This window comes from Pinus tabuliformis, chromosome 9 (genome assembly GCF_031772625.1).
Source record: "Pinus tabuliformis cultivar Carrire ecotype Pingquan chromosome 9, CPIR1, whole genome shotgun sequence".
NCBI lineage: Eukaryota > Viridiplantae > Streptophyta > Pinopsida > Pinales > Pinaceae > Pinus > Pinus tabuliformis.
Window position 1 is genome coordinate 1,120,936,219 of NC_142307.1, and position 27,118 is coordinate 1,120,963,336.

A 27,118-nucleotide genomic window follows, 5' to 3' on the forward strand; every position below is an offset into this window, starting at 1 on the left:
CTCTGTGAAGTGTGATCCATTTGATAAGGTAGAGGATTCCATGCATACCACCCCCAGCCACACTACCACCAACTTCACCACCATCACCTCCATCTTCACTCGTACCACCTCCGCCACCACCACGAGTCAATATGGCAAGCACGATAAAGTTCCCTGTGTTTAAGGGAGTGGGAAATGAGGATCCAGACCAATTTTGGCTAGTCATAAAAGCCATATGGGAAGTGCAGGGAGCTATAGATGATAATATAAAGAAATCTTCATTGGTCAGCGCCCTCCAGGACTGCGCGCTGACCTGGTATATTAAGCATTATAATGATAATCCAAATGTGGGGATCACGGATATCCAAGCAGCACTAAACAGAGAATTTAGCAGGCCGAAGTCTGAAGCATAGTAGATCATTGGGTTCAAAGAAATCATGATGATACTAGGCAAGACTCCTTGGGAGTTGGATTAGAGGCTGAAGTGCATGATTTGCGAAGCTAATATGAATCTGACGGATGGACAACATCGTGAATGGTTTGTAGCATCGATAATGCCACATCTGAGGAGCGCGCTGTCGCAGCAAAAGTTAACGACTCAGGCAGAGGCCTTAGTAATCATGATGAGGCTTCATGAGACCTTGATGTAGGATCCTAATTTGGGAGTTCAGTAGATCCACACATAGTTGAAAAACTTATGCCTTGAGATGCAGAGTCTGAAAGAGGACAAGACAGCTCAACTAGAAGTACGCGAAGAGGTGTGGTGCGTAAAATGAAAGGGTCGGGTTCATGATAAGGACCATTGCCCAGTGTGCGGACCCTCTGGCCAGGTTGCCCGCGTATGTTCCTCCATGGAAGGGGAAAGCAAGAGTGCGCAAGGACCTAGATGAGAGCAAGAGCTCTCTACAGACTCCACTGCTATGCGATGATATCGTTTCTGATGGAGTGCACTTGAGACAGGTGCCAGCTCTAAAATTTGAAGACTGGGATCTCATGGACCACGAGAAATTCCCACATCTGGCAACCACACAGCTAATTCAGTTGAAAAAAAATGCAGCCGTGGGATTCATAGAGTTGGAGCCACACAAGTGGTTGCACGGAGTAGAAATAGCATGGTTGTTAAACCTACTCTGGGTGCCGCATTACCATTGCACCCCAGTGACTATATTTGTCATCAAGTAGCTGCTCTGTCTAGTGCATGATGGGTGTTTGTGGCTGGAGGAGCCCATCCCCATCATGGACCACCTGATCCATAGAATTACCCAACTCCCTTGCAAGGGAGAGGACCCAGCAGATATTTTGGAGGGTAAGAGTAACGATCTGGTCATCGTGGAGGCCATGAATAAAAATTCAAGCTGGAGAAGAAGAAGAGGGGGTACATAATCTCCAGTATCAATAACAATGTGGTCAGAGTCGTGACACAAATACTGGCTGGAAAGGTTATGCAGAAGTGTCGCACGGATGAGGTTCCCGTGTTGGTGGTATTACTTGTTGCGCAGTGCGCAGAGGGGGTCCAGTTTAACTGGTCGGAGTACTTGTGCAAGGAGTTCTTGTAGAATTTCCGTGAGGCACAAGAACAGGGGAAGACTTTCCACTATGTGTGGCTTCTACTATCCATAGTGCTGGTGGCTTGGGAATTGCCTGAGGATAGCCAGTTCCACACGATTGTGAAGGATCTTCCGGAGGTAGAAAAGTACGCTTCGTTGTGGGCAACTAAAGAGGCACAGAGGATCAAAGACAATAAAATATTCTGGGTGTTCATTGAGATGAACATCAGAATGGGGATTAACCGCAAGTCGCTGTTATTGCCCACTACCTATAACAGTCTGTAGAGCTTTGTGGAGTTCAAGGCGGACTTCCATCACGTATATATCTGGGCGCAAAAGGACCCCACGAAGAAATGGAACAAGCTCCCCTACCTGGCCACAAATGATGTCATATTTTCCGTGCTTGAGTCGTGGCCACCGAAGTGGCATGCTCCAGCCAGTTCTCCAGTGGAATCGGAGAATTACTCTGCACAAAGGAAAAAGGAGGCAGCAAAACTACAGATGGTGCAGTTGGTAGAGAAGAGAAGAAATGAAGCGACAGTAGCCAAGGCGCAGGAGGCGCGCGACGCCGCGAAGGCAGCGGCAGAACAACAACAGGCAACAGAGAAGGAGCGCGAGGGCCAGAAGTCACCCTCGCTTGAGTAGGAGCCCAAAACAAAGGAAGGTGGTGCAAATCCATAGAAAGTGTCCACACAGCTGAAGCGGCAGTGCTTAAGAGAGTTGGTGGGGCCACAGAAGAAGTCGAAAGCCTTTAAGACTTCTTTTGACTTGATCACCCTCACTGAGGCAGATCTACATGATATAGGGGAGACGGTGCAAAACATAACTGGGGAGGCCCTCCAGCAGTTCACAGAGGAAAATCAGATGGTGTTGGGGGCCCACTGGGCACATATACATGAGTTGCAGTTGCACACTCCTTAGGATGGTACTTTATTGACCAGCCTCACAGTAGGCACAGCCGCAGTTGAGGAAATGCTACACGCCCGTATAACAAACACTATAATGCTGCTAGAGGGGGCATTGGTTACAGAAAATGAGGCTGACAGGCCTACGGTCATTGAACTGAAGGGAGTTTGGATAAACATGGCTGCACTCCCTCGGGAGACACTCTATGTTCTGCTAGACGGAGTGACTGCAGAACTACGAGCTAAGGAGGGTTGCATGCTCCAGGTGATGAGCGAACAATGAATTAACATGGAACAACTGAGCCTGCAGTGCGATGAGGTAGAGGCATAAAACCGGCAGATTGTGCAGGTGGTTAAAGAAGCCTACTAGATGGTCCCTGAGTTGGCCATCCCAGTAGAGGCACCAGTAGAGGTGCGCATTCGAAGGCTAGTAGCAGGGGTGTGCGAGGCGAAGGAAGAGATGGCTAAGGTTCAACTAGAGATGAACCTTTAGATAGCTGAGCTGCAGTTAAAGGCGTAACCTTCAACTCCACCAGAGGTGAGGGAACAACACGCCAGCGCCATTACAACGGAATAGAGGAGATCAACAATGCAGTGAAGGACTACACCAAATTATTTTAAGATTCATTTGAGGTCCTCATCACTTTGTAGGAGGAACCGAACATACATCGCTTAGAAATAGAGGTGCATGAGTTGCAGCAAATGTACGATGACATACAAGGGACCGCGCAGATGGTGGCCCTTACATAGAGGCTTGCATGGATGTAACAGGAAAAAGTGCTCAAAGAGTAGGTAGATGCGGCGCAACATAAGGAAGCGGTTTTGAAGGTGTGTGTACAACTTTGGATCGATGAGGCATTCATCATTATAGCCTTGATTGAAGCCAAGCTCGCGCAGATGTAGGGAACACAGGAGCAGATGCAGGGAAGTAATTTAGGTACCGCAGTCTCTGAACAACGCGTCTAGGAGGTACAACAGGTAACCGCTCAATGCGCTGCTGATCTTGCAGTAGTCCAAGTAGAGTTGGGAGGTCTCTGCGTGAAGATATCCACACCGACAAAGTGACTCGAGGGCAAGTCACGATGTTTGTGTTGGGGTCCTGTTGGGCACGGGATCCTCCAAGGGAAGTTTTGAGCTTAAAGTCCAGATTTTTTCTAAATCCGATGTAAAGAATCTGCATTTTATGGGCGCAAAGCGCAAGCTTGTAAATGAGTCATAGGGTTGTCCGCCCTCATTTTTGTAATGTAATGTTAGCTTTAGAGATCTACCCATGGTCCACAGACCATGCAATTGTATAAATAGAGTGAGGCTCTAAGTTGTAAAGAAGACAGAAGGAAGTCATGGATGAAGAATTGAGTCTTATCTAATTGTAGATTTGAGTCTTGGGTCGTAGAGTACGAGAAGGCTCTGCAGCTGAGTGGGCAAAGGCCTAGTAGTATGCAGCTGAGTGCACGGACCCTCGAAGCTGAGTGTGTAGGGTAGGTTGAGTCTGTAACCATTGAAGTATTAATAAAGAGAAGTTTTGCATCAATTCTGTGTATCTATTTCCTATTTTATTCTTTGAGTATATTGGGTATGAATTGCATTTTCATTGTTTATATGATGCGCGAACATATATGATTGTGTTGATTAAGTAAATGTGAGATAATTTATTTGTTTATGCGAAGTTAACTAACATATTGTTGCCATTATGATACAAGTGTTGTCCTTGATGGCAAGATGACAGATTATAGTGCAGCAGGTCAGTAGCAAAGAATTGATGATTAGACTACAAAAATTAAGAAAGAAGAGTATATACGCAGGTTCACTATATACCAAGTTGCGTACATATGCATGTTATACGCCGGTTCACTATGTACCAAGTTGCGTATATATGCAGGTTTGATATATACCAAGTAGGGTATACACGCAGGTTATACACGCAGGTTCACTATATACAAAGGCGCGTATACACGTGGGATTGCTGATCAAATGTCGCATATGCGTATGCATGCAATTTCATGCACGGAAAAGTGCGTACATGTGGGAAATCTTATTTTTCGGTCTGTGGTATTTAGACCTATGGTTTTGGTCCTTGGTATTGCGTCCGAAGTGTTGAACCCAGGTATTGGGTCCCTAGTATTGGTTCTAAATGGTTTTGGACCATGGTATTGAGTAAGGCCTAAGACTATAAAAGGAGAAGAAGATCATTAGGCAAATGCAATTTTGAGAAGTGATGAATATCTGATGAAGTGTGAGATCTAGTATGCTGGTTATGGGTTTGTGATGCTGTGATTGATCTGAACCAAGGATGCACCCATGTGAATGATGATGAACGATGGATCGAGATCTTAAGGCTTGGAATGTTTTATCATTATATGGTTTGATTATGGATAGACTAGATCTGAATTATTGATGCATGTTTTATTGTATGATCTGGGTATGACTGATGTCTAGAACAGCTGCAAAGTTATGAGTAAATATTTGCAGATCTGTACGTGGGTTGGATTTGGTGAAAGTGCGTATGTATGCTGGTTTGATTCATCATAGTAGCGTATACATTATGAGACATGATATTTGAAGTTGCAGTTGGATCTGGTTATTGTTGCAGAGTTCTGTTATCTGTTCTGTGTTCTGGTGATTGTGTAGTTGACAGGGTTTCAGTGTTTCAGTATTGGGTGATCCAGAGATTGATGATGCAGGTGTAGTTGATGAGTGTTTTGCAGTGGTGATTGATTTTGTGCTTCAATGTTGTTGATGGGTCCAATATGAAAATTGGATGAAACATGGCCTTCAGATTATGGTGTTGTGCTTCAGGAGTATCCAGTCTGAAAATTTATGAAACGTGGTACTTGGAGGAAGAAAGAGAAGGTTGTAGCCTTCTGTAGGTCGGAACCTACGTACTAGTACATCAGCTAGTACAAGAGCTAAGGGGGTGATAGCTCCCTTCCAGTATCAGCTGGAAAATGAGTGAAGGTTGGAGCATTCAGTAGGTCGGCACCTACATATTAGTAAAAGGATCGGCTAGTACAAGAGCAAAGGGGGTTGCAGCTCCCTTCCAGGAGAAGCTGGAAAACGAGAGAAGGTTGTAGCCTTCTGCAGGTAGAATCCTGTGTACTGGTATAAGACTGCACCAATACAGAACTATTGTATAAAGAAGTTTCTTATTAAAATGAAGATTGAGACGACTTGCAGCAGGTGGTTTTCACCCACATTGGGTTTCCACCTTACATCATGGCGTTCATGTGTGCTTCTTGTGTGTGATGATCTATTCTATTTTACAGCTCCTGTTTACTATTCATATGGTCAATAATGTTCTGATGCACTCATTAAGGATCAACTAACTGAATCATAAGTTTATTGGATATATGCTTGTTGCATTACACACAGTTGCGTATACATGCAGTTTGCCTTAACTGAAGTAGCGTATATGAATCTTAATATGGAAATGAAAAAGTTTTATTGATTTAATAAGACTGATTCACCCCCCGTCTCAGTATTATTTCCAACACATATGTAAGAAGATGAGTAAGATACACAGTGTAATTTGGGGAAATAGCGCAGATCACTACCATAGTAGCGCGAAAGCACCTCAGCCCCTAGTGAGGGTTGCGCGAAGGCATTTATAACAGATCACGAAGGTCTCACAGGTCAGGACAGTGTGAAAAGTGACCTGCACGAAGGTATTCATAGTTGGACAAAATTGACCCCTCAGACATCTCGAGGGTGCAGAAACTTGGTTCCAGCATCCCCCCATACTCCTTCAGGTGAGGCTTTAGTCCACGCACCGCGGGATGATGACGAAAGGGCTAGTAGTGTAGGGATTTGTTTGGCTAATTAACTTCGAACCTGGGTCAGGCCCCCTCAAGCCAACATTTAGAGAGTTTCAAAAGTAGGCAAAAAGGAAACTCAAGAGGTTCATTTTCATAGATAGTCTCTCGAATCTGAAAATGTAGAAAAAAATATTCAAGAGAACCTCTTAGCCATGTGTGACTAAGGTATTTCTTTTTCGTACATTAGTCTATCTTAGGCCAAAAAAGGGTTAAAATTATACTGAGTAGAAGACTTTTCATTTACTTTTACGTGTTAGAAAAGACAACTTCTTAACAATATTTTCATATTTTGAAAGTCTAAAAAGAGCTAAAAGAGGAATCCTCCAGGAGGAATGTTGTAGATCTAATCCAAAAATATATGAGAATAGAGAATAACCCAAGAATAACAAGATAGAAATAGATAGAAATGCTTCTTTATTGATAAAAACCCTTAAGGTAGGTCAACACCATACATTCACTCCTTAAGGAAGGAGAACACTCCACAAGCCATATGCCTGTTCATACAATATTACTTCACTATATCTCCACATGGAGTCTCTAGCCTCTATATAGGCCTCATACATACAATACCATGGGTCATTACCATGGTTCCCTCATACCATCAACTAATACCATGGGCCCATTACATTATTATTAACTACTTGTGGTCCCTTACATGACATGGGTTAACCACCTTATTTATTACTATGGCCCATCCCATTATTACATTATTACCTTGGGTACCTCCCTTGGTACCCCATATTATCCCCCCTAGGTATATAACATTCCACCCCCCTAAGCATGTTTCGTCCCCGAAACATGGGAAGAACACAAATAATAAGATCTACTCAAAAGAGTAGTCCACTGATACCATGCACGTGCATCTAGCCATCCAAGAGAAATGTGAACCCTCGATCTCGCTGGTGTCTCGCTCGCTTGAGATGGAAGTTGACCGTGGCAGCTCTTCTGTGTTGATGTGTAGTAGGTGGATCTTCTCTCCTCGCTATCCGTCATGTGACTACTTGGTTTCCATCTTGATGGTTGTCTTGCGGGGTGATGATATGTTGAAGTTTTAACCCACGATGGCTTTTTCTTTACTTCACCCTGCTGTGGTGCCTGTTGTGGTGTCTTCTTTTTCAATATGACTTCAACCACTGATCCCTCCTCTGATGTATCATCACCTGTAACCTTTTCTTCTTCAACCTCTGTTTGTGTTTGATTGTTGATCATCAGAGGCTCATCCTCTGATGTGTCAGTCCCTTGAACATCTTCTGCTTCAACCTCCTTGGACTCTACCTGCTTATTAATGGAAATATCCTGTAATGTAATTTTCTTCGTTTTATACCAGAGCTTCAGGAATTTCTTCTGCACATTAATATTGGTAGTACCCACTAATTCCATCCAAGGGTATCCCAAAACAACATCCATGTTATTCATATCTGAAGCATAAAAATCACCATGAAACACATACTTATCCATAGAAAGCTTCAAATCCTTATAGATTTGAACATCCTTATCATCAACCTGTGTATGTTCAATTTGTTTTGCTGGGACTTGCAATCTTTTTGCCAAATTAACATTGATAAAATTATGCTTGCAACTCGGATTTATAGACACAATGATTTTCTCCTTCTGAATCAATCCATGAACCTGCAATAAGGATATACCAGTAGGAAATAACCCCACATGTTTCTCTTTATCTTGTGTTCTAGCATGAGACCATTTGTCTAAAAGGAATTTTTCAAATTCTTCATCGGGCAGGTTGGAACACTTCTTTTGGTTAAGTAATCCCCACCATGTGGTTGCCTCATCTCTAAAGTTCTGCACTACCCACCATTTCCAATTTTTGTCCCATAACCACTTCGTTCTTTTTATGTATTCTTCAATAGTAAGACCATTATCTTTTCCTGTAAATAATAGAGCCATGAAGAGAGTTTGAAAAAAACACTTACTTGGCGAAAATTTGAAAATGTCACAGTTTCGTCAATATTGCTCAGAATCTCTATTATAACCTGTTTTTGGAAATGGAACAACCATTCTGCATCTGCCCATGTGATAGAATTCCTGATTCAGACAATGGAATTTCAGATCTGCGCTGCTACTCTCCCGCCGTCATCCAAAATTTCTGCAAAAAGAGCTGATTTTAAATCAGCGATATCTCCCTCATCCGGACTCCAATTCAATTGATTTTTTTTTTGAAATTAGGTGTTTTTTCACAAAGATTCTAGATCTACAATTAGAGCTTGTAGATCTTGCACCAGGACTTCTAGATCTGCGCCGCAAATTCGCTGCCCTGAAAATTGTCTGCAACCCCACTGATTTTTAAATCAGTGATATCTCCTCCATCCGGACTCCGATTCGACCATTTTTTTTTTTGAAATCGGGTGTTTTTTACCAAAGAATACAGATATACAATTAGATTTTGTAGATCTTGTGCCAGGACGTCCAGATCTGATCTGCAAACTCGCCGCCCCAGAAACCCTGCAAAAATGAAAAAAAAAAAAATTTCTCCACTTTTGTGCCCAAGAAAGAGCTCTGATACCACTTGTTGTAGATCTAATCCAAAAATATATGAGAATAGAGAATAACCCAAGAATAACAAGATAGAAATAGATAGAAATGCTTCTTTATTGATCAAAACCCTTAAGGTAGGGCAACACCATCTGATACCAATTGTTGTAGATCTAACCCAAGAATATTATAGATCAGATACGAAAATATAAGATAATGCAAATAAACCCAAAAATAATATGATCCAAATATAGAAATGATTCACTTTATTAATCAAACCCTTAAGGTAGGGCAACACCATACATTCAGTCATTAAGGAAGGAGAACACTCCACAAGCCATATGCTTGTTCATACAATATTATTTCACTATATCTCCACATAGAGTCTCTAGCCTCTATATAGGCCTCATACATACAATACCATGGGTCATTACCATGGTTCCCTCATACCATCAACTAATACCATGGGCCCATTACATTATTATTAACTACTTGTGGTCCCTTACATGACATGGGTTAACCACCTTATTTATTACTATGGCCCATCCCATTATTATATTATTACCTTGGGTACCTCCCTTGGTACCCCATATTATCCCCCTAGGATGTTATATACCTAGGGGGGATAATATGGGGTACCAAGGGAGGTACCCAAGGTAATAATGTAATAATGGGATGGGCCATAGTAATAAATAAGGTGGTTAACCCATGTCATGTAAGGGACCACAAGTAGTTAATAATAATGTAATGGGCCCATGGTATTAGTTGATGGTATGAGGGAACCATGGTAATGACCCATGGTATTGTATGTATGAGGCCTATATAGAGGCTAGAGACTCCATGTGGAGATATAGTGAAGTAATATTGTATGAACAGGCATATGGCTTGTGGAGTGTTCTCCTTCCTTAAGGAGTGAATGTATGGTGTTGCCCTACCATAAGGGTTTTGATAATAAAGAAGAATTTCTATCTATTTTGATCTTGTTATTCTTGGGTTATTTCTATTCTCATATATCTTTTGGATCAGATCTACAAAAATTGGTATCAGAGCTACAAAAATTGGTATCAGAGCACTTTCTTGGGCACCAAAGTGGAGAATTTTATTTATTTATTTATTTTTTTTCTGCAGGGATTTTGGGTGGCGAATTTGCAGATCAGATCTATATATTTTGGTGCAAGATTTGAAAAATCTAATTGCAGATCTATATTCCTTGTGAAAAAATAGCCGATTTCAAAAAAAAATCGGTTGAATCGGAGTCCGGATGAAGGAGATATCACTGATCTAAAAATCAGTGGGGTTGCAGACAATTTTCAGGGCAGCGATTTTGCGGCGCAGATCTAGACGTCCTGGTACAAGATCTGCAAAATCTAATTGCAGATCTGGATTCGTTGGGAAAAAATATCCAATTTCAAAAAAAAAAATCAGTTGAATCAGAGTCCGGATGAGGGAGATATCGCTGATTTAAAATCAGCTCTTTTTTGCAGAATTTTTGGGTGACGGCGGGAAAGTAGCAGCGCAGATATGTAATTCCAATGTCTGAATCAAGATTTCTATCACATGGCCAGATGCAGAATGGTTTCTCCATTTCCAAAAACAGGTTATAATAGAGATTCTGAGCAATATTGATGAAACTGTGAAACTGTGACAATTACAAATTTTCTCCAAGTAAGTGAATTTTTTCTTCTTGGCGACTCTACATTTTACAGGAAAAGATGATGGTCCTACTATTGAAGAATGCATACAAAGATACAAGTCCACATATGGGACATTTTGGAAGTTTCAAATGCTGTGTAATATGAGAGGTGAGGCTCAAGAATGGAAGTTCTCACTTGATAACAAACAGTTGACCAAACTCTCAGAGGCAGAATTTGAAAAAGTCCTTTTAGACAAATGGTCTCGTGCTAGAAAAAAGGAGAATGAGCCACGTAAGTGGTTATTTTCTACTAATGCTTTCTTATTGCAGGTTCATGGATTGATTCAGAAGGAGAAAATCATTGTGACTATAAATCCTAGTTGCAAGCAAAATCTTATAAGTGTTAATTTGGCAAAAAGATTGCAAGTTCCAGCAAAACACATTGAAACTGCACAAGTTGATAATGAGGATGTTCACGTGTACAAGGATTTGAAGATTTCTATGGATAAATATGTGTTGCATGGTGATTTTTATGCTTCAGAGATGGACAATATGGATGTTGTTTTGGGATATCCTTGGATGGAATTCGTGGGTACTATCAATATTAATGTGCAGAAGAAATTCCTGAAGCTCTGGTATAAAAAGAAGAAAATTACATTACAGGATATTTCCATCAATAAGCAGGTAGAGCACATGGAGGCTGAAGCGAAAGATGTTTCAGGGACTGACATATCAGATGATGAGCCTTTGATGATCAATAATCAAACACAAACAGAGGCTGAAGAAGAAAAGATTACAGGTGATGATACATCAGAGGAGGGCTCAGTGGTTGAAGTCATATTGAAAAAGAAGACACCACAACAAGCACCACAGCAGGGTGAAGTAAAGAAAAAGCCATCGTGAGTTAAAACTTCAACATATCATCACCCACATCACCCCACAAGACAACCATCAAGATGGCAACCAATTAGCCACATGGACACCAACCCCCGCATGACAGATCGAGAGGAACGAAGATCCACCTACTACACATCCACACAGAAGCGCTACCACAGTCGACTTCCATCTCAAGCGAGCGAGGCACCAGCGAGATCGAGGGTTCACCTTTCTCTTGGATGGCTAGATGCACGTGCATGGTATCAGTGGACTACTCTTTTGAGTAGATCTTATTATTTGTGTTCTTCCCATGTTTCGGGGACGAAACATGCTTAGGGGGGTGGAATGTTATATACCTAGGGGGGATAATATGGGGTACCAAGGGAGGTACCCAAGGTAATAATGTAATAATGGGATGGGCCATATTAATAAATAAGGTGGTTAACCCATGTCATGTAAGGGACCACAAGTAGTTAATAATAATGTAATGGGCCCATGGTATTAGTTGATGGTATGAGGGAACCATGGTAATGACCCATGGTATTTGTATGTATGAGGCCTATATAGAGGCTAGAGACTACATGTGGAGATATAGTGAAGAATTATTGTATGAACAGGCATATGGCTTGTGGAGTGTTCTCCTTCCTTAAGGAGTGAATGTATGGTGTTGCCCTACCTTAAGGGTTTGATATCAATAAAGAATCATTTCATATCATTTCTGGGTTTATTTGCATTGTCTTATATTTTTATATCAGATCTATAATATTTCTGGGTTAGATCTACACCAAGATTGTTGTAGCTCTGATACCAATTGTTGTAGATCTGATCCAAAAGATATATGAGAATAGAAATAACCCAAGAATAATAAGATCAAAATAGATAGAAATTCTTCTTTATTATCAAAACCCTTATGGTAGGGCAACACCATATATTCACTCCTTAAGGAAGGAGAACACTCCACAAGCCATATGCCTGTTCATACAATATTCCTTCACTATCCCATGTGGAGTCTCTAGCCTCTATATAGGCCTCATACATACAATACCATGGGTCATTACCATGGTTCCCTCATACCATCAACTAATACCATGGGCCCATTACATTATTATTAACTACTTGTGGTCCCTTACATGACATGGGTTAACCAACTTATTTATTACTATGGCCCATCCCATTATTACATTATTACCTTGGGTACCTCCCTTGGTACCCATGTTATCCCCCTTAGGTATATAACATTCCACCCCCCTAAGCATGTTTCGTCCCCGAAACATGGGAAGAACATAAATAATAAGATCTACTCAAAAGAGTAGTCCACTGATACCATGCACGTGCATCTAGCCATCCAAGAGAAAGGTGAACCCTCGATCTCACTGGTGCCTCGCTCGCTTGAGATGGAAGTTGACTGTGGCAGCTCTTCTGTGTTGATGTGTAGTAGGTGGATCTTCTCTCCTCACTATCCGTCATACGGGGGTTGTTGTCCTTGTGGCTAATTGGTTGCCATCTTGTTGGTTGTTGTCTTGCGGGGTGATGTGGGTGATGATATGTTGAAGTTTTAACCCACGATGCCTTTTTCTTTAATTCACCCTGCTGTGGTGCCTGTTGTGGTGTCTTTGTTTCTAATATGACTTCAACCACTGAATCCTCATCAGATGTGTCAGCACCTGTTACCTTTTCAGCCTCTGTTTGTGTTTGATTGTCGACCATCATATGCTCATCATCTGATATGTCAGTCCCTGAAACATCTTCTGCGTCAACCTCCGTGGACTCTACCTGTTTATTGATGGAAATATCCTGTAATGTAATTTTCTTCTTTTTATACCAGAGCTTCAAGAATTTCTTCTGCACATTAATATTGATAGTACCCATAGATTCCATCCAAGGATATCCCAAAACGACATCCATGTTATTCATATCTGAAGCATAAAAATCACCATAAAGCACATACTTATCCATAGAAAGCTTCAAATCTTTATAGATTTGAACATCTTTATCATCAACCTGTGTATGTTCAATTTGTTTTGCTGGGACTTGCAATTTTTTTGCCAAATTAACATTGATAAAATTATTCTTGCAACTCGGATTTATAGACACAATGATTTTCTCCTTCTGATCAATCCATGAACCTGCAATAAGGATATACCAGTAGGAAATAACCCCACATGTTTCTCCTTATCTTGTGTTCTAGCATGAGACCATCTGTCTAAAAGTAATTTTTCAAATTCTTCATCGGGCAGGTTGGAACACTTCTTTTGGTTAAGTAATCCCCACCATGTGGTTGCCTCATCTCTAAAGTTCTGCACTAGCCACCATTTCCAATTGTTGTCCCATAACCACTTCATTCTTTTTATGTATTCTTCAATAGTAAGACCATTATCTTTTCCTGTAAATAATAGAGCCATGAAGAGAGTTTTGAAAAAAACACTTACTTGGCGAAAATTTGAAAATGTCACAGTTTCGTCAATATTGCTCAGAATCTCTATTATAACCTGTTTTTGGAAATGGAACAATAATTCTGCATCTGCCCATGTGATAGAATTCCTGATTCAGACACTGGAATTTCAGATCTGCGCTGCTACTCTCCCGCCGTCATCCAAAATTTCTGCAAAAAGAGCTGATTTTAAATCAGCGATATCTCCCTCATCCGGACTCTGATTCAACTGATTTTTTTTTTGAAATTAGGTGTTTTTTCACAAAGATTCCAGGTCTACAATTAGATATTGCAGATATTGCAACAAGACTTCTAGATCTGCGCCGCAAACTCGCTGCCCTGAAAATTGTCTGCAACCCCACTGATTTTTAAATCAGCGATATCTCCTCCATCCGGACTCCGATTCGACCGATTTGTTTTTTGAAATCGGGTGTTTTTTACCAAAGAATACAGATCTACAATTGGATTTTTCAGATCTTGTGCTAGGACATCCAGATCTGATCTGCAAACTCGCCGCCCCAAAAACCCTGCAAAAATGAAAAAAAAAAATAAAATTCTCCACTTTTGTGCCCCAGAAAGAGCTCTGATACCACTTGGTATAGATCTAACCCAGAAATATTATAGATCTGATATAAAAATATAAGACAATGAAAATAAACCCAGAAATGATATGAAATTATTCTTTATTGATATCAAATCCTTAAGGTAGGGCAACACCATACATTCACTCCTTAAGGAAGGAGAACACTCCACAAGCCATATGCCTGTTCATACAATAATTCTTCACTATATCTCCACATGGAGTCTCTAGCCTCTATATAGGCCTCATACATACAATACCAGGGGTCATTATCATGGTTCCCTCATACCATCAACTAATACCATGGGCCCATTACATTATTATTAACTACTTGTGGTCCCTTACATGACATGGGTTAACCACTTTATTTATTACTATGGCCCATCCCATTATTACATTATTACCTTGGGTACCTCCCTTGGTACCCCATATTATCCCCCCTAGGTATATAACATTCCACCCCCCTAAGCATGTTTCGTCCCCGAAACATGGGAAGAACATAAATAATAAGATCTACTCAAAAGAGTAGTTCACTGATACCATGCACGTGCATCTAGCCATCCAAGAGAAAGGTGAACCCTCGATCTCACTGGTGCCTCGCTCGCTTGAGATGGAAGTTGACCGTGGCAGCTCTTCTGTGTTGATGTGTAGTAGGTGGATCTTCTCTCCTCGCTATCCGTCATACGGGGGTTGTTGTCCTTGTGGCTAATTGGTTGCCATCTTGTTGGTTGTTGTCTTGCGGGGTGATGTGGGTGATGATATGTTGAAGTTTTAACCCAGAGTGCCTTTTTCTTTAATTCACCCTGCTGTGGTGCATGTTGTGGTGTCTTTGTTTCTAATATGACTTCAACCACTGAATCCTCATCAGATGTGTCAGCACCTGTTACCTTTTCAGCTTTTGTTTGTTGTAGCTCTGATACTAATCTCCACTTTTGTAGATCTAATCCAAGAATATATGAGAATAGAAATAAACCCAGAAATAATATGAAATTCTTCTTTATTGATCAAAACCCTTAAGGTAGGGCAACACCATACATTCACTCCTTAAGGAAGGAGAACACTCCACAAGCCATATGCTTGTTCATACAATATTACTTCACTATATCTCCACATGGAGTCTCTAACCTCTATATAGGCCTCATACATACAATACCATGGGTCATTACCATGGTTCCCTCATACCATCAACTAGTACCATGGGCCCATTACATTATTATTAACTACTTGTGGTCCCTTACATGACATGGGTTAACCACCTTATTTATTACTATGGCCCATCCCATTATTACATTATTACCTTGGGTACCTCCCTTGGTACCCCATATTATCCCCCCTAGGTATATAACAAGGAACGAGTGGTATAAAAGGATAGAAATTGGTTTTGATCATGATGGAATTGCTCAAAACATGTAAATTTCAAGAGGCTGGCTAATAAGACCACTCATCATAAATGTTCCTTAAGCGAGGGTAGAACAACCAAGTGAAAGTGTATGATCGGCCAAGGAGATGGTGACGATGGAATGAAAAAACTAAGGCTCATATGGCAAAAACAGGCTGATAAAAATGGTAATCACAAGAGGTAAAGTGGAAATGGTTTCATTTTTACATAAGCTTGAAACATGGGAAACTCTGCTTGAGGATACTTGAAGATGGCTTCATTTTTTCAAAATCTTGAAACATGAGAAAAAAATATTCTTGGATTTGCTTTTGATTTTTACATAAGCTTGAAACAAAGATAAACTATGCTTGATTTTGGTTTCATTTTTACACAATCTTGAAACAAAGATAAACTATGATTGAGATAAGTTTTCATTCCCCCAGCGTAATGACTCAATTCGAGGAACATGCCCCCCAAGCTTCATTCATTCACCTAAGTCGACTACTGGTTACTAATAGGTGAATGGAATGAAGGTTCACTTACAAGATCAAGTGAAAGAATCGACTGGGAATTTACGAGAACTATTCAAAGACTCAATTGGAAGGGGATTTTTTTCATTTTTTAATGATCTTGACAGAGGAAAGGAACCATTATCATAACACCTTGTTTCATTTTTTAACGAGCTTGACACAAGTAAAGGGACTCTGCTCTGACACCTTCTTTCATTTTTTAAGGAGCTTGACACAAGACAAGGAACTCTTCTCTGACACCTTGTTTCATTTTATAAGGAGCTTGACACAAGACAAGGAAATATACTCCAATAACCTTGATCATGTCCTAATAACCTTGACAAGGAAATGCTTTTCATTCTTGCGAAGAACAACATGTACCGAGGTTTACATATTTTGGATCATCTTGAGTTCCTATGTTGACTTTTTCAAATGACAACTTTGAGCTATAAGTCTTGGCATTAATTGGTCCTCTGAACCGATTTTGCAGGTCATATATATTTTCCATAGACACTACACCTTTAGGCATATTATTTCCTTTCTTTCCATCAGTTGCTTCCTGCAAAGCCTTGTCATGTTCATTTTCTTCTATGGTCGCATCTTTGGATACATCTGCATTATTCATAAAATGCAATATATGTTGGTCGTCATTAAAAACATGAAAATTAGTTATGTTATCAAGAACAAATGGTTTATATATAATCTCTATAGAAAAACCATTTTTCAAAGGTGACATTCTAGCAGTTGCATTAGCTAATGTGTCTGTTGTGACATTTCTAATTCTAGGAACAAAAATAATATTAAAATCTTTAAAATAAGTAATAAGTCGCCATACCTCCTGTTGGTATTTTTTTAAACTTGGTGAAACATAGTGGATAGTGTTCCATACCTGTCGAGTAACCACTTCTGAGTCACCAATTACCTTAAGCATCTCTACCTTCAGGTCAATGGCTTTCTTTAATCCAAGGACAAGTGCTTCGTATTCATAAATATTGTTTGTGCACTCGGACTCCAAACATAATGATAGGATGTACTTCTTGTTATGTGGGTCTATGAGAATGTAACCAACTCTAGAACCATCCCGAGTTTTTGAACCATCAAAGTACAAAGTATAAATATTGTCGACTATTAAACTAGTTTTTTTTGACTTAGTTACCGGAGAATCCACAGTATGAACCAGTTTTATGTTAACGTTTCAAATCCCAACTCGGATCCATCATCAAGACTTATGAATGATGATAAAAGAAGAGCTGATTAGAAGGGAATAAATAATAATGAGGATAATAAATTTAAGGATCAGCAGAATGTCGGCTTGAATATTTATTTTTATTAATTAATTAATTAATTATATTATTATTTATTTATTTATCTTTTTGAATAAATTATTTTTATTTTTACTGTTGAGTTTTATATATTAATTTTTACTGATGAGTTAATATATTAATTTAAATTATTAAAATTCATAACCTTAATGGTAAAAATATAATCATTAAATATTTAATATATGTTAATATAATATTATTCTTTATTTTGTATGAGAAATGTTTATTTATTTTTATATATATTAGTATTTAAAGAATAGAAAAATAAGTATATTGTATTAATATTTAAAATTATTTATTTATTTTATTTATTTAAAATTTTTTTGAAATAATATTAATATTAATAATAATTAATATATTAATTAATTGCTATATAAATTAATTAATATATTAAACTAATTAATATTAATAAATGTTAATAATGTTAATAGATATTAATAGAGTTAAAAATATTAATAATACTTAATTAATAATCACTTAATAATTAATTAACAGTAATTAATATTAATAATAATTAATATATTAAGAAAAGAGGATGGCTCTTTAGGGCATAAGGTTTTCAGGAAGTCAACCCACACAGAAAGTTACCTCCATGCTCATTCCCACCATCACCCTGCCCAGAAGTTTGGTGTTCTAAACACTCTTGCTATCAGAGCCCTTCGAATTTCTGACTCTGAGCATCTGAATGAAGAAAAGAAGCATTTAGTTTCAACCTTTAAGATTATAGGCTACAAAGAACAAGAGATTAAAAGAGCCATAGAGAAAGCTGAAAGAAGGTTGTTATCTCATGAACCTAAGGCTCAAGACCAACCCCAATGTGGTAAGGTTTTTCTACCTTATATCCATGGAGTTACAGACAAAATCGCTAAAATCCTAAGGAAGAAAAACATAATCACGCAATCCTCAGCAACTGGAACTATTAGGCAAGGTATGAGGTCTGTAAAAGATGATATTGATAAACATCAGCTTAAAGGAGTCTATAAAATAGATTGTTCATGTGTAAAAAGCTACATTGGTGAAACAGGTCGCTCCCTATAGACAAGGCTCAAGGAACATGGCGTTGATATTAGGAATGGAAGATCTCATACTTCAGCCTTGGCAGAGCACTCCTCAAAAACTAAACACCATATCCGCTTGGAAAGCGCCTCAATTGTCGTAAGGGAAGAGCAGCATCATAGACGGAAGATCAGAGAAGCACTTGAAATTATCAAACATCCTCATAATCTGAACAGAGACAATGGTATGGAGATTAGCGAGAGCTGGCTTCCCTTGATCAGAGAAATCGCCAACACGTCCCAGGTATAGCATTTAGTAGGTAAGATATCCCTCTCCTATTCTAATATTTAAGAGTTAGTAACCGTATTTTAATAATAATAATAACAATAATAATAATTAACATTTAAATACAATAATTACAGTAATATCTACTACCTTTATCATTAACTACTATTAAATTTTTTTATTCTTAACTAGAAAAAAATAAATAATAATAATAATAATAATAAATAAAATAAATAAATAAATATATAATAAATAAATAAATCATAATAAATGAATAAATAAATCATAATAAAAGGTACTATTTTAATTTTTAATATTAATTATTAATTATGATGTCGTAATATTAATTAATATTAATTATCAAGTATTAATATTAACTATTGTTTATTAATTATTAAGTGATTATTAATTAAGTATTATTAATATTTATTATCGCTATTAATATCTATTAACATTAATAATATTGATTTATTAACATTATTAACATTTATTAATATTAATTAGTTTAATATATTAATTAATTTATATAGCAATTAATTAATATATTAATTATTATTAATATTAATTACTGTTAATTAATTATTAAATGACTATTAATTAAGAATTATTAATATTTATTGACATTATTAATAAAGTATTATTAATATTTTTAACACTATTAATATCTATTAACATTATCAATATTGATTTATTAACATTTATTAATATTAATTAGTTTAATATATTAATTAATTTATATAGCAATTAATTAATATATTAATTATTATTAATATTAATTACTGTTAATTAATTATTAAGTGATTATTAATTAAGTATTATTAATATTTTTAACTCTATTAATATCTATTAACATTATTAATATTAATTTATTAACATTATTAACATTTATTAATATTAATTAGTTTAATATATTAATTAATTCATATAGCAATTAATTAATATATTAATTATTATTAATATTAATATTATTTCAAAAAAATTAAAAAAAAAATTAAACAATTTTAAATATTAATACAGTATACTTATTTTTCTATTCTATAAATATTAATATATATAAAAATAAATAAACATTTCTCATACAAAATAAAGAATAATATTATATTAACATATATTAAATATTTAATGATGATATTTTTACCATTAAGGTTATGAATTTTAATAATTTAAATTAATATATTAACTCATCAGTAAAACAATAAAAATAAAAATAATTTATTCAAAAAGATAGATAAATAAATAAATAAATAAATAAATAAAATAAATAAATAAATAAATAAATAAATAAATAATAAAATTAATAAATAAATTAATTAATTAATAAAAATAAATATTCAAGCCGACATTCTGCTGATCCTTAAATTTATTATCCTCATTATTATTTATTTCCTTCTAATAAGCTCTTCTTTTATCATCATTCATAAGCCCTGATGATGGATCCCAGTTGGGATTTGAAACGTTGACATAAAAATGGTTCATACTGTGGATTCGCCGGTAACTAAGTCAAAAGATACAAACCACAGATCTCTTAAATCCATTAAACTAGTTCCTATACTATTATTATTATGTACATCTATATTATAAGATTTATAGCACTAGTTGGAGTACAAGGAAGGAGATCTAACTGTGTATTTGGTGGGATGGGTGATGGATATGCTTGATAATATTTATGATCAATTTACAAGAAATAATTTCCAAATATTATGTCTACAAATCTGACAAGATCATTATGACCCTCAAGTGGTGTCATGATATATTTTATGTATGATTCACTTTCCACTTAAATATGATTTTTTATCCCTTGTATGGAAGCCATAAATGTCACCAATCTATTGCAAAATACCCTTGTAACTTAATAGACCAATCTCTACTCAAGAGTAAGACATAGGCTTCATGGATGTCCATAATTACAATGTTTATGCATTGTTGTACCCTTTGGTCTGATGAAAAATGGATAATAACAATCTTGAGTTCACAATGGCCTAGACAAGTGATCTATCCAATTGAATAATTTGTGCATCAGTTTTATCCCATTTAGCATTAATTGTTTTAGCGACATATAACGACATTACATTCACAGATGCACCTAAATCAACCAAACAATTATGGACATTGTAATTAAAGATTTCAAAAGTTAGCAAAAGTGAGGCAAAAAGAGTGTTAGCATCTGAAGTTACAACATTAACCACATATTTGAGATTCCAAGAGACTTATTGGACATCGTTTGAGAAGTAGAATCTTTGTCACTTGATGAAGGTTGTGAGAAGGCTTGGACAAGAAGCTCATGATGGCTTGATATATTTGCAAGCTCAAAGATGGAAATGTTGGCATGATCTCTTTTAAAGTCCTCAATGATATTATAATCAATAGTTTCATTTCTAGAAGGCATTTTTGTAGTGTCTGGAGGTGTAGCTATGTTTGAAACTTCAAGAGTCATAGAATTACTTTTGATACTAGTGGAAGTGTTCTTAAAAGAAGTAGAATTTCCAGAATTTCTTTGTGCATTCCGAGAAGGATTGGTTGGTGGTGAGATCCTTCTTAACAATTTCTTCTTCAACTCTCGTCCATCACTTCCTATTCAGAAACAAGTCCTTTTCTCCTTAAATTATAACGACTATATTATTTCTTGGGTGGCTTCACTTTCAGGTGGTACTTCAACACTTTTCTTGTCAATATTGAGAATGCAATCAAATGTATTAACTGAATTTCCAATACATGTACTTTCTTCAGCTGTAGCAGGCTCATTTGTTTCTTCTTACTTCTCAGACTACTCATTTTCTAGTAAATTATCAACAATGTGGGCTATTAGAGTAGTCAAGTTGTTGTTCCATTATGGGGATTTCTTTTCTAAATTCCATTCCTGATGGAAGGAGCAATAAATGTCCATGCCTATACTTTCAATATTCAACATAACATTTGAGCTTTATGCAGATTTAGTCGGATGATTATTTTTATTCCTTCTGAATAGGAAATACTTAGGGGGCTTTCTACTAGTAGAGGCCTCGCTTGACATTCTCTTTAATTATGAGGCTTAATTAGTGAGTGACTTTAAATATTTAGTCAAGCTTTAAATATCAAAACAATCCTTTTCTTTAACATTATTTGAATAGGCTTGATACTTCTTACCAGTTTCCTTGAAGTCTTTAGATTCTTCATCATCAGTAATGGCTCCAATAGAATGAAAGTCTTTATCCATGACAATTTCTTCTGCAAAGTTTAAATCCAGTGTCCCCTTTGCAACTCTCTTAACAAAAACAAAATTGTTTATTGGCAAGGCAACTATATAATAATCTATAGTAATATAATCATGAGGTTGCAAGTTTGGGGGGAACTTGTTCAATATACGATTACACTTTTGATTGAAATATTTGACTTTCTCATTTTCCCCCATCTTAATATTTTTGAGTTCTTTTAATAGCATGGTGGGAGTTTTATCATTGAAAAACTTCAATTTTTTTTATTAAATTACCTCTAACCATGAATTGAATTAACAAGAAGACTATGATACCATACTACTTCTCTACCTTCTAAAGTGAAAGGAAAGAGCCTACAGGCAACATCATCAAATCATACCTCTAGAATTTGTAGATACATGTAGAAATCATCAATATGGTCCTCTAACTTAGTCTTCATTTTAGGATGAAACTTTGATAGCAACTTCTCTGGATGTTTAAGCATTCTATGAAGATTATCCAGAAGAGCAAGTAGCCCTTTGTCCATCCAATCTAGGTCTTGATCAACCATGTCTTTGTCTCCTTTTTCCTACTCCTTTTTCTAATATGGCCTAAATACCATTAACTTATAGATTTTCCTTAGGTTAAGCAATTAGCATGAGAGAGTAGCGCACATGTGCTTTTAAATGAGCGAGGGAGTGTGCCTTGTGGAATGTTTGATTATAAAATGTATCAAGGTTCTTTGACTGCAATGAAGAAAAGTGAGTCTCTAAAAGAAAATTAATAGTACTAATCTAGTAACGACACACTCACATAAACAAGGAAGAATCATTAGACATCAAACAAAATAGTTCACATAGATGCAACTATTATTAAAATCATCACAACACATTTCCAACAAGTTTAGCACCAAAGTCACTATAAAAGTTTAATTACTTTAGTACAAATGAAAGGCAACATAAACTACAAGCAATAGAAGAACAGTCTTGAAACATCCAATTTCCATGCATGAAAATGTGTTAGCCGAATGGCTTCAGTATTAAGAAAAAGCTCCAAGATACATGAGTACAATTAACATCACTAGCTCCAATAGTGGAGCATTAGAGCCACTACTTGCTCCCCAAACATATTATCTCTATCTCTCTAATTCCTTGTGGGAGAAGCCAAGGTGAAAAGAATTTTTCTTAAGTAATGAGGCTCCTTTTATAACATGAGGCATGACCTTTCATATCCCCATCACTCTTGAGTTTCTCTTATGAATTTTCAACTTCTAATGACCTTTGGACTTCTATATAACTCTTGGAATTCTAAATGATTTTTGGAATTACATATGACTTTTAGAATTACATGTCTTTTGGAATTATTCACATGGCTCTTTTATCCATGCATGGCTCTTTTATCCATGCATGACTCTTGGAATTCCATTTCTTTTTCTTTAAATAATTACATAATTACATCATGATTTCCACACCATAATGTGATGTGAACATGGAAAGTCACTAATATTGATGAATTGGACTCATAATGACTAATAACATGGACTTTCTTGATAGGTGACAATTCTTCCACTTGTATATTTGATCTTGCATGCAAGCTTCCAAGTTGTTAATGTCTTCACCCTCCAAGGGGTCTTTGATCATATGGAGTCTTTTAGGCTGCTTATATCATCTAGATTTCAATGTTCTTCATTTTATCACATCACATGTTCTTCATTCTTGAATGCTTCCTCTACTATCCTCTTTGTTAGATGTCTTCATTCATCTTTTCCATTATGTTTTAGAATACCTGTAACTGAGATCACTCATGGAAAGCAAAAATCAGTCTGAAAAATATCTTATTCTAACATGTTTCATGTAAACCTTTTGTTCTTGACTTATCAGTGTGCTTGGGAAGAAAAAGGAGGCTTCTGGGCACAGGTATAAAGGGTTAAGGAAGGCCACTAAGGGTTGGAGGTGTGCTATGCACTCAAGGGAGCCAATGAGGGTGCAAGGAATAAGTCCAAAATATTAAGGGTTCGGGCTTGGTCCTTCCCAAGTACATTTTACACTTAATGGAAGCTAATAAGGGCACAAGGCGTAAGGTTGAAGGGGTCCTAACTATTATCACTCCTCTGGATCTCCAAGGCCGAGGAAGAGTCCAGCTGAGGTAACCACATACCAACCTTTTGACTTGGTAGCTAGCACTACCAAGATATAGAGGGCTGTCTCTAAAGAATCACAACCAAGAGGGTTGGATGGATTAGGGTTTTAGGCTAGGTATAAAGTGTAGAGGTTGTTTTGATTTTATTTGATGGGGTTGTTGGATGAGGATTTGGTCAAAGAAGCTAGCTCAGGGCAAATAAGATATGAATGCAGACATTCAAAGCGGCAAGATAGGCATAAGGCTTAACACTTAAAAGGTGATTTGGTGAGATGGTTTAAGACTGATGAGGAGTTAGGAAGAGCATAGGAGATGTATTATTCATAAACTGAAGAAAGAATGGACAAATTATGATAACTTTCCCAAAAACGAGCATGAGCAAACATGTATTCTTCCTATCAACTTGAAAATTATCTTATAACATACATGAAATGGTTTATGAACTTACAAAACTTTCATAGAAATGATAACAAAGAAGAAACAATGCTAAACATTCATACTACATGTATCCCGAAGAAATAGCTGCAACTCATCTATTAAAACGGGCCAAATTCTGATACAATAGTGTCTCTGATCAATACTACAACATCCAACTGAGTCCCACCTCTGAAAATCGTGAAGAAAGGGAATATATAGACATCAAAACAACCTTCTCTCATCCTCAGGGGTCGAATCCCTAAGTTTATAAGAGATCCACAAAAATCTGAACTGATACATAGAGTGTAGGGAGGTCTAAGTGACTCCTCCCTAATTACATTGAAACTGATTCATTTGACTTAATGATAACTTTTACCTGATGAATCTACCCCTAGGTAACTTATCCACATCATTATTACATTTACCATCCTTAATTACATAGGTGAAAACATCATTTTCTGAAATAAAATTCAAAATTACAGTGAAAATTCAAAAATATCAGCAAATGGTCAAGTGCACCATTTTTCTGTCAAGTGCACCCTCCCTATTGCAGGCTGATTTTGACTGAGTTGTAGGTGTCCAAATCAGCTTCAATATGGATTTTTGGAAAGCCCTTCAAGTCTACTTTCTGAATATGCCCCTAGTTTGCAAAATGAAGGTGATTTGATCCCTCAAAACTTCATTCTCCCGAGACTTCTTTGTGTGCAGCGCCTAGGCCAAAATAAAGGTAGAAACATGATTTTTTTTTTTTTTTTTCTCTTTTTACCTGTTATTTTTGCATGATAAGGTTAGAAAAGTGGTTTTCTTAGATGTATTAGTCATTTGGCATCCACTAGCAGTCTTCATTTTCTCAAAAAGTGGCTCAAAAAAGTGTGTAGCGCCCTAGTTGACCATGTTGTTGATATAACAATGTCCAAGAACAGAAAGAAAAAGACAAAAATTGCAAAAATGAGCCAAAATGATTCAAAATTGGTGAAGTGGTTGATGATGGTGTGGATAGACTTGGATTGAAGCCTCTACAAGTATATCAAATTTCCTTGAGCTTTGCCATTGCATTTCTTTCTATTTTGGCATAATGTTTTGCCATTTTTCTATGAATGTCATTTTCTTTATTGGCCTTGTCCAGGATCTTCTGTAAATGTCAGTTTACCTTATCAAGCCAATGCTCCTAGTTCTCATTAATCATGATGGAAAACTGTTCATTCCATGTTAGCTGATTTGCAAGCTCAGCCTCCTTTTGTCTCTCTAGTTCTAGAGCTCTTTTCATCCCTCTAGTCCTAGGTCTACTTTTTGGTTCTTGATCTTGTTTAGGTTCACCATATATTACATAGGCCTCATCAAGAAATGACGTGGCTTTCATTTCTTCTCTATTTTCCTTGATGAGCTGAATCTCCATGACATCATGCTTGTCTTGAAGTTGCTGGTTTTCTTGCTCATAATATGAAATAATATATTTGGACCTCTCTAAGTTGGTCCGGAGCTCCCTAATGAGTGCATCTTTTTCCTTGATGATGATGCTAGTATCCTCATTGTCATGATGCTCATCTAGGTCAACCAGGTCAAAATCCTGCTTTGTTTCATGGAGGTCCTCCTCCTCATGCCGAATCTCTGTCTCTGTCATCTTTTCTTTGCCTCATTGTACCTGCTTTGTTGGTGAAAAAGGCAGGGTCCCTCCCACAATCAGTGGGGCAAACACCTGCCTATGACCTCTCTGATAAGTATGTGCCAATGTGCCCAAATTTGTCCTTTTAGGTTTGATGACCTCAACTTATTTAGTCTGCTTCGACTCACCGATCTCATCTCTGCTGGGTGACTCAATGTGCTCATGAAATGATGATGGTGGAGGTGATGGTGAAGGAGACTAATATGATGATGATGCATGATCTGTGGGCTGAGATGGAGGAATGGATGTGGAAGGATAAGATTATGAAGGCACATTTTGAACATTATGAATAGATGGATCAGTGAATATGGGATTGGCTAGGACGGTACTCCATGCAATGTTCAGTTCATTGAGATGATAGAGAACTATGATTTTGATGAGGGAATGATGGAAAAGACTTCTCATTTGATGTTCATAGTCTCTCTTATGGACAATAAATGGCATCTTATCAATGCTTGGGAAAGGTAGTAGGGTATGTTTAGCATCTTTACCCTTGTAAAATGCATTAAGAGTCAGATGTGATAGGAATAAAGTCTAGAAAATCTACCTTTGCATGAAAAGTATTTCATGATAATCTTCATCATTGGGGCATATATGTCTAGGAGGTAAGAAAAAGGAAAAAACATCTTTTGCTAATTCTTGTACCTTGGTTTTATGAAAGGCTCATATTAATGTTTCTCCATTTCACTTTGCTTGAACTATTTCTCCCCAACATTTGGGATCCCGGTGGTAGCTGATATAATGGCAATGGATATGGTAAAAGTGACACCAACTAGAGTAACTTGGTTGTCATGGAGGTTAGATATGAAAAGTCTAGTCAACATGGTATGGTGTTGGACATTTTGAATTTTCTCACAAAATTCATAATAGCAAATATTTTTTAAACATGTCACATCCATATGAGATGCCAAGAGTTCCTTGATATTTATTGGTTCAAATCTGAGTACTCTCCCCCATTTGTGTGGTCTCTTCGCCTCTGTTTCTTC